Genomic DNA, 8,875 nt, shown 5'->3' with positions numbered 1-8,875 from the left:
TGGTTATTTCTTATAGGTGACCGTGCTTGCAAATGTATGAAATAAATGCGCTAGCTTTATTTCCGGTGCCTCTAAACACCAATCATGACAATATCAAATTGCATCCAAATATCATTATTTTATAAATATGATACTGCCTCTAATTATATCTAGGGGCATAATTAAATGGTTGCCTCTAAATACTACGTCGTTTTAGAAACACCTTTTTATATTGCCTCTAATTATATTTCGAGGCAAAATTATATGGCTGCCTCTAAATATATTTTGAGGCAAATATATACGGATGTCTCTAATTATATTTTGGGACAAGAAAATATGGATGGCTCTAATTATATTTTGAGGCAATAATACGTGGTTGTCTCTAATTATATATTAAGGCAAAGATATATGGTAGCCTCTAATTATATTTTGAGACAAGTGTATATGGGTGCCTCTAATTATATTTTGAGGCAATAATGTGTTGTTGCCTCTAATTGTATTTTGTGGCAAGAATATATGGTTGCCTCTAAATGTATGAGCTTTTAGAAGCAACACATTGTATTGCCTCGAAAGGGTGCCTTTAGAGGCAACCACTAATTAGCGACGGACTTATTAGAGGCATCCACTTTTTTGCTTCAAAAACTCATTAGAGGCTACATTGCCGTTTTTAGAGGCAATAATGTATTGCCTCTGTAAACGATTTTTCTTGTAGTGTCTATAAGAGTTCGAACGAATTCAACCTACAACAAGCATTACAAACACAAAACGCCATAGGGATGGAATATTAGTAATGCTAATCATATTCACTTCATGGGCTTGAGCCCCATCCCCCTCGTCGAGTCAAGAACTTGGTTTCTTGCCGACCTCTTAGTGAAAGGATCCGCCAAATTTCTTTAGAACCTTACATAGTTCAATGCAATCACTTTTGAGTAGTTTCCTCACCGATCTATGTCTAAGGCGTATATGCCTCTTCTTACCATTATAGTTTCTATTATTATCCACACCAATCACAGCTTGTGAGTTACAATGCAAATACATCGGGGAATATCTTTCCCCCCCATAATGGATTATCGGCTAAAAGACTTCTTAACCAATAAGCTTCTTGGCCTGCCAAATCAAGAGCAATGAATTCATATTCCATATTGGAGCGAGCTAGACATGGTTGTTTTGAGGACTTCCATGAAATAGTACATCCATCCAACATAAACACATAACCACTAGTAGAGAAACAACTTCATCATTATCGGAAACTCAATTAGAATCACTTTAACCTTCCAAAACATTAGGAAAGCGATTAAAATGCAAATATACCTCCATGGTACCCCTTAGGTACCTGAGCAATCGATGAAGTGCATTCCAATGTTCACTACTAGGATTATGAGTATATCGACTTAATCTACTTACCGCTTAGGCAATGTCGGGACATGTGCAATTCATCAAAACATCACACTTCCTATTACCTTGGCATAGTGCTCTTGAGACACGCTTGGACCCTTATACTTTGTAAGCTTTACATTTGCATCATAAGGAGTCTTACATGGCTACACATCATAGGAATCACACTTCTTAAAGATTTTCTCCACATAATGAGATTGACTCATTGAGAACCCATCATTGGATTTGGTCAACCGGATAACAAGGATCACATCGGCTTCACCTAAGTCCTTCATTTCAAACTTAGTAGACAGAAAATCTTTAGTGTAATTCACAACCTCAAGGTTAGTGCCCATAATTAGCATGTCATCAACATAGAGACCAATAATAGCACAAGAGGAATCAAATACTTTAGAATACACAAATCCATCACTCCTAAGGGTACTATCAAACTTTTCATACCATTGGTTAGGAGCTTGTTTCAAACCATACAAAGACTTTTTAAGCCTACACACCTTATTCTCTTGACCCTTAACCACAAAACCGTTCGGTTGAGTCATGTAAATTTCCTTATCAAACCATTAAGGAAAGCCGTTTTAACATCCATTTGATGGACTACTAAGTCATGGATCGTCGCTAAAGCAACCAAAGTCCTAATGGTGGCAATCTTAGTCACGGGTGAGTAGGTACCAAAAAAGTCAATTCCCTCTTTTTGAGTGAAACCTCTAACAAAAAGTCTAGCCTTAAACTTAACAATAGAGCCATCGGGTTTCTACTTCATAGTAAAGATCCATTTACAACTTAGGGGTTTATACCCCTTAGGAAAATCACATAAGTCCCAAGTATGATTAGACAATATTGAATCTAATTCACTTTTAATGGCCTCTTTCCAAAAAATAACATCTTTGGATTTCATAGTTTCACTATAAGTCTTTGGGTATTTTTCTAAGAGAAAAAAAGAAACAATAATTTCACTCAAATAATCCACATCCACTACCTCAAAAAACCCAAAAGAAACCATCTAAAAAACACATAAGAGACCTCATGAGAGGTGGTCTCAGAATCACAGGTCTCTTAGGTTAAGAAACCACTTTTTTAGGGTGGTTTCTTTGTTAAAAATAAGAAACCACCCTAGAAAGGTGGTTATTTATATATAAAATTTATTATTTAATTACCCTATATAAGAAACCACTTATTCCAGAAAAGTGGTTTCTTTATAAAATAAAAAAGACCACCACCAATCGAAAAGAGATCTCTTTAATTTTATTTAAGAAACCAACTTCCCAGAAAAGAGGTCTCTTATATTTTGCTGGACATAAATAATTAATTAACCTAAAAAACCAATTATTCCGAAAAAGAGGTTTCTTAGGTATTTTTTTTGGCGCTGGATGTATTGCACTGTACGTACAATTGGTTTTTTTTTTTTTTTTTTTTTTTGCGCTGGCTATTTTGCACCGTACCTACGACCCTATACTTCGGGTCCGAGTCCTGTAGCCATTTTTCCAGCTGATATAACTATTATTATTTTACAAAAGTGCAACATGCTGTTAATCTAAAAATAATAAAAAAACTTTCATTAATCCCAAAAATATATTACAAAAAATTTAAGTGTCTTAAGGTCCTATAATCTTCTCCGTAAAGAAATACAAAATTCTAAAATTAGAATAAAGTCATAAATCACCTACGCCATATCATCATCTTCATAATCCATACCATCTTTGGACTCTTCATCTAGTTCTTTATGCTCGGACATATAGGTAACTTGTCAATCTTCACTAAAGAATAAGTAACAGGTACTCCACTATAGTACTACAAAACATCAGAAAATTTACATTAGTATAGTGTTCATTGGTGTAGTTCTAGGACAGATGTTGGTAATAGTTGAGGTAATAACAATGTCGCTGGTGTAATGTTTGTTTCCACAAGAAATTGCAATCGACGGAGGATAAGACACAGAAAAATACAAAATCACTGATCAAAAGCTGGTGCCGCCACAAATATACACAAATCACTTCTGATGTTAAGCAACAGAATCTGCTACTGCATGTTCTAATCTGCTACTGCAAGTTCTAAGGGCAGCAGAAGAATTATTGCCCCCGTCATGTTAAATGAATACTATACAACTAGAGTTTCCAAGAAAAAAGTCATGGGCTAGGGACCTCAATTTTCATATCAGTTCAAATGGTTAACAACTCAGCACTAGCATTGATTGTCTGAGAACATGGAACTAACCAAGCCTAAAGATAATAAAGTACTAGTGGGTGAGAGAATATCCAAAGGGGCATGAAAGGAGCAGCCTCCGCAATCAAAAGAAAAAGGAATGTAAGTTCTATAACATGTAACTTATTAGTGCCAAAAACCATTTTAAAGTTGTGTTGTGAAACTAACCTTTGAACACGACTCTAGAGCGTTCAAAAACATAAACTTAATCTTCATCCAACACCACTCTTGTCACAAAGACATACACCTTCACTTGAGCAAATTGTCATCCATCAACCAATATTGGCTGTAAAAGAAACAGTAATAATCAAGGTAATTCAGTCCCCTCTTCATCTATGACTCTCTGAATTTTCATAATGCTCGTGAATGTTGATGTTCAATAAGTATCAAGAGGAAATAGATGAGCAAAGTGAACAATGAGTTTGTTAAAAAAAAACAGTTTAATCAACATGAATCTGACAATTCTTCCAGAGTTCCAGTTTCGAGTCACAAGTTTTATCATCATGAACCTGACAGTTAATTATGGTAGTTCACAATTATGTAGCTAGAAATATGAGAAAACAGATACCATCTAGAAGGGAATTAAATCAATGGTAAACAAAAACATATACACCTGTAGCATCATTCAAGCTACTCCGAACTAGTAATATCCCTTGGCCAAATCTGGTCTCAGTTTAATGCAGTAATCTGTATCCGTGAGTGCGAGATTGCCATCTTTTAAGCGCGCCCAGCAGAGGCTCCTATTGGAGAACACAATACTGTAGCATCCGTAGGCTTTGTCTTAATAGCCTATCCGATTAAAGAATGAAAAAACATCAGTATTCAAATTGAAAAACAAGCTTATATTTACAAAAGATATTTTGCAGCATATAATTGAAGGAAGTGATGCTTTAGATTTTTTCCCTCTGAATACTAGTATATTGCAGCGATGTAATCATTTGTTTTGAAAGCTTGTGCTCTTTTTTCATTTGCTTCTACTTTGAGTTCTCACTGTAACTTATGGAATATGGTAATAATCAAGCATCAAATGGAACCACAATAGCTAACAATTCTAGTAGTGTAGTAGTACTTGATGAAAACCTAAAAGAGCTATTGCTGCAGGAGCAGCTCTATAAACCTAGGACCCCAGCCAACAACACACAACGCAAAGTAGAAAAACCCTACCACCCCCATTAGATCAAACCAACAGCAGCACAGAGCCAACAACAACAGACCAGTCACTATATAGCTAATAGCCATATGGTTCAATAAGCTTTAACCGCGCACACGCAGCTTCATGTTTTTGCTACCTAATAATCGCTTCTTTTCTGGATAGAGATGTCAAAACCTCATTTTTCCTGAGGTTTCAAAGATCTATAGAATGAATTTTTATTTCTTCATTAAGTCGTGAATATATGTCATCAAAGTCCAGCATAGAATAAAAATACAGAAGTATGTCCCAAACGAGTGAGTTAGTTTGGGTTGATGGCATTTGGAAGATCTGAAATTCACAATTCCTAAGCCTATTCCCCTGTTTGGTGACAACAAATCAACATTATATATTACCCATAATCCTGATTGTAATGAGAGGACAAAGCACCTTAACATGGACACGCACATACACAAGTCATGACCAGGGCATTGAATATACTTGTTAGTACTTTCTATCCATATACAGTATATATAAGAGTTCTAGATGGCTGACAGACACTACTAGAAATGACACTTACAACGACAAATGAATAACAACCAACAAAATAAAGTTATCGTTAAAACGCAAAGTTGTTGAAAGAGAGCGCGAATCATCTAATAGTTTAAAATAAATAAAAACTCCGTTTTTTCTCAAAAGAAAAATCGTCGTTAATGCTCAAATTTATCAAAAAAATGCTCCTAATTGCACCCAATTCTCCAAAACCTAGGCCAGATTGAAAACCCCTAAAAGTCTTCCAGTTTTCTTTTCTCTCAAATTCTAGTTATGGATATGTTTACCAATCACCGTACTCAATTTTCGGAAACCTAGCTCTTTACTCTTGTTCTTTCTCTCCTCTCAAATCAGTTTGTTGTCTTGCGGGGATTGACGACTCAGTAACGATGGCAACAGGCCAGAGCAATACTGGCAACAGCGTCGTCGCAGCGGCGGCACGACTAGTTGGCACTCTCGCCACAAGGACCAACGTCAGTAACTCTGTTTTCTACCTTATAGTCCTTATTTTTTTATTTGAATCACGTAGTTTTTACATTGCAATTTCAAAAATTCTCAACTATATTTCAATTAATTTCTTTATTTACGTAAATGTGATGGATAATTGGTGAATTACAATTCAATTATTCTTTCCAATAGTTTAATTACATGTGAAAGAAACTGTGATAATTTTTTGTTAACGCGAATGAAGCACGGAGTATTAATATGTAATTTATTCTGATTCAATTTCATAATTTGTGGTCAAGTGAGTAGATTGCTATAGACTATACACACTAGTTCAGTTGTTGGATGCTTAATATGTGTAGTACCTTTGAGTTTAGAGTTTAGTTAAAGTATAAAGCATTAATCCTAGTAGGTTCATGTTTTCAGGTTGGTATGCCCACATTCAGTTATATTATTCAAGTGATTATAGTGTCTCTTAGGATGTTTTTTCAAGTTTTTTTTAATTTGTTCAGCTTCTTTTTAGTTGTGCACCATCTCTAAAGTTTTTCCTCTTCTTTAGCTTTAAATTTATTCCATGTGTTTGATAGAAAATCAACTTATGGGTATATGGCAAAACTTAGGCTGCATTGATCATCTTCATTTAAAAAACTTTTGACCTTTTTCATATTTCTATGAGTTACCAAAGTTTATTTTCTTAATTGACTCTCTTTAATCCCTTGCGTTAGTAATGATAATGGTGTCTTTTTTGAGTGAACGGGGGTGTGTGGTATGTGTGCAAGACTGGCAGAGGCATGCGACGTGTGTGCAAGCTACTGTGACTGCAAGAAGCTTAATTGGTATGTGTATGTGTGAGGCTTGCAGGGGTAGCAGAAACAAGCAGCAGTTGTTCAAATGCGCATGTGTGTGATTCGTGCAACACACGCTGCTGTAGGATCACTTGAACAAAATATGCTCACTGCTCTCAGTCTATTCCAACCGAACAAACGCCTGCAGTGATCACAAAGCACAATTGCAGCTAATCAGAAGAATGCATGGCATCACCCAAACATCCCATTACACCCTAACCTGATCATTTCTGAGCCATTTATATGCAGCATTAATAGTACAAGCAGTATCCCCAGGAACCCACCTATTCTGCAAAAACCAGCCTTCACTTCTTTAACTTTTCAATCATTCTTCCACCCCAGCTAGCATCTCTAGGTGAGACACAACCTCACCAATCAGCTGAATTCAGATAACCTGATATTTGGTATGCTACCTAGGAGCCTTGGTCGGCGTGTGCGACTTCGTGCGAGTCTGTAAGGGTGTGAGTGCAAGAGGTGCAAGTTGTGCTCAATAGAGTATGCTAGAATCAGGTCTTCTTTACGCTAGTTGCTCACTGGAGTTCTAATCTGATGCCAGCAATCTAATTTGGTTTTGTTTGCTTTTCTATGAAAGCCTTTACTAGTTTTTTGTTCCTTGTATTAGTTAGGATGAAAAGTATGCTTTGTAAGCCTTTTGTACTTTAGTCATTGATATGTGATTAATAAATATATGGTTTGATCTTTTCATGATTTGTAGGGGTCTAGGGTTACCCATTTTAGTACTCTTAATTGCAAACTACATTTAGATATAATATAATTGATAAAATAGTAGATATGCATCCTGCTCAGTTTGTTGAAGAATTTACTTATTTTTAGATTGTTTTGGAAAAGGGTTATTTTATATTATGAGCTAAATGGTTTTAGCGATATCAGTTCTTGTTTATTGGCCAATTTTTTGAAAGCTATAATTTTGTTAATTTAATCGAGCAGCAATTTAATGTGGATCGAGATAACTAGTATATAATTTTATGTGTTTGCATTATTTTTCCTGACATATGCTTGTTTTCTTTAATTTCTATATGATTAAACCTTATTAATATGATGCTTACACGACTGCATTACCCTATTAAAAAAAGAGGGCAAATAATGTAATTCTGTTGTTTTAGTTGTACTTTCCAGTACTCGGTTCATGTTAATCAACATTAGAAAGGGAATCAACTTTTGTAATCCATGGCTCTGTACTCCATGTTAGATTATACTTCGTAACTAATTTTGTTAAATTTTATTTCTTCCAATTTCCCAATGTTATCGCAGACAATTTTTGGGGCATTTAACGACATAATATTTCGTCGTTAAATGTGCTTTTTCTAGTAGTGAGAGATACAAAGTGACCACCTTTCTGCAAAACAGAACCGAATTCCAAGAGGAAATGCAAAACAGAACCTTAATAGCTAAAAACGAAAGCTAACAAGCAAACATCTAGACTGCTCATTCAAGGCTACATCATGGAACATCATTTGGCACTCAAACTTTGAGTAAAACGTACCACAAATCCACATTCAGTTTTAAGAAATTAATTCACCAAAACTCATCTGAATTTTTACACAAACAAACAAAAACTACTATAACTTCATAACTCTCTCTCTTAGCATTATGTATACATATATGACATATTTCTAAGCAAAAAAGGTGTATCAGACTATTAGCAACAAGCCAACAAGTACATCACCCCTATAGTTGATGATTTGAGACAGAATTCGTTGCTCTACTGCTATACTATGGCGTCACTTTACCCAAATAATCAATCAATTGTCATACCTAAAATTCAATAACTATCAATTACAATTAAGAGTATAGCGCAAAACATAAAAATCAACCAACTATACAAAATAAAACTAACAAATTGGATAAACAGTACAAATATTAGGGCTTGTCAAACCATTCTCACCCCATTAAAGAGAATAGAAGAGAAGAGCAATACCGAATTGCAGAGGTACGATGGTTGATGGAGGCGGCGTAGGAGGTGGTGCATTTAGTGTAGAGAAGCGGCAGAGGAAGCGGTGAGTGAGAAGAACAACGAGAGTACGAAGAAGATGGAAGGAGGTAATTAAAGTGAGGATCTTTTTCTTTGAGGGAGCAATTCGCGATCTGGGCAAACTGCAGCAGGAGTGCAAGTCCTTCAATTTGCTTTTCATTTGTTTTTAATTTAGAAAAAAATAAAAGGGAGGAATTATAGAAACCGAGTGCAGATCTTTCCATTTGCCTTTTAATTTTTTAATTTTTAATTCAGAAAAAATAGAAGGAAGAAAGAAACCACTTAAAAGAAAGAGGTTTCTTATATATATTTTGAAACTATTTACTTTAAATTAAAAAT

General features: G+C 35.2%; 1 long non-coding RNA gene across 1 annotated transcript; it reads right to left on the bottom strand.

Annotated features, from left to right (window-relative positions):
• Positions 1-2,900: 2,900 nt before the first annotated feature.
• LOC110778688 (uncharacterized) lies at positions 2,901-8,875 on the bottom strand. The gene is made up of 3 exons (XR_008930897.1): positions 8,483-8,875; positions 3,742-4,362; positions 2,901-3,162 (listed from the first exon to the last, which is right to left on the bottom strand). It is a non-coding gene; the product is annotated as an uncharacterized lncRNA (long non-coding RNA).

Source organism: Spinacia oleracea, chromosome 3 (genome assembly GCF_020520425.1).
Source record: "Spinacia oleracea cultivar Varoflay chromosome 3, BTI_SOV_V1, whole genome shotgun sequence".
NCBI classification, from domain to species: Eukaryota; Viridiplantae; Streptophyta; class Magnoliopsida; order Caryophyllales; family Amaranthaceae; genus Spinacia; species Spinacia oleracea.
Note: the sequence above shows the minus strand (reverse complement) of the source record. Positions and strands in the feature narration are given on the sequence as shown.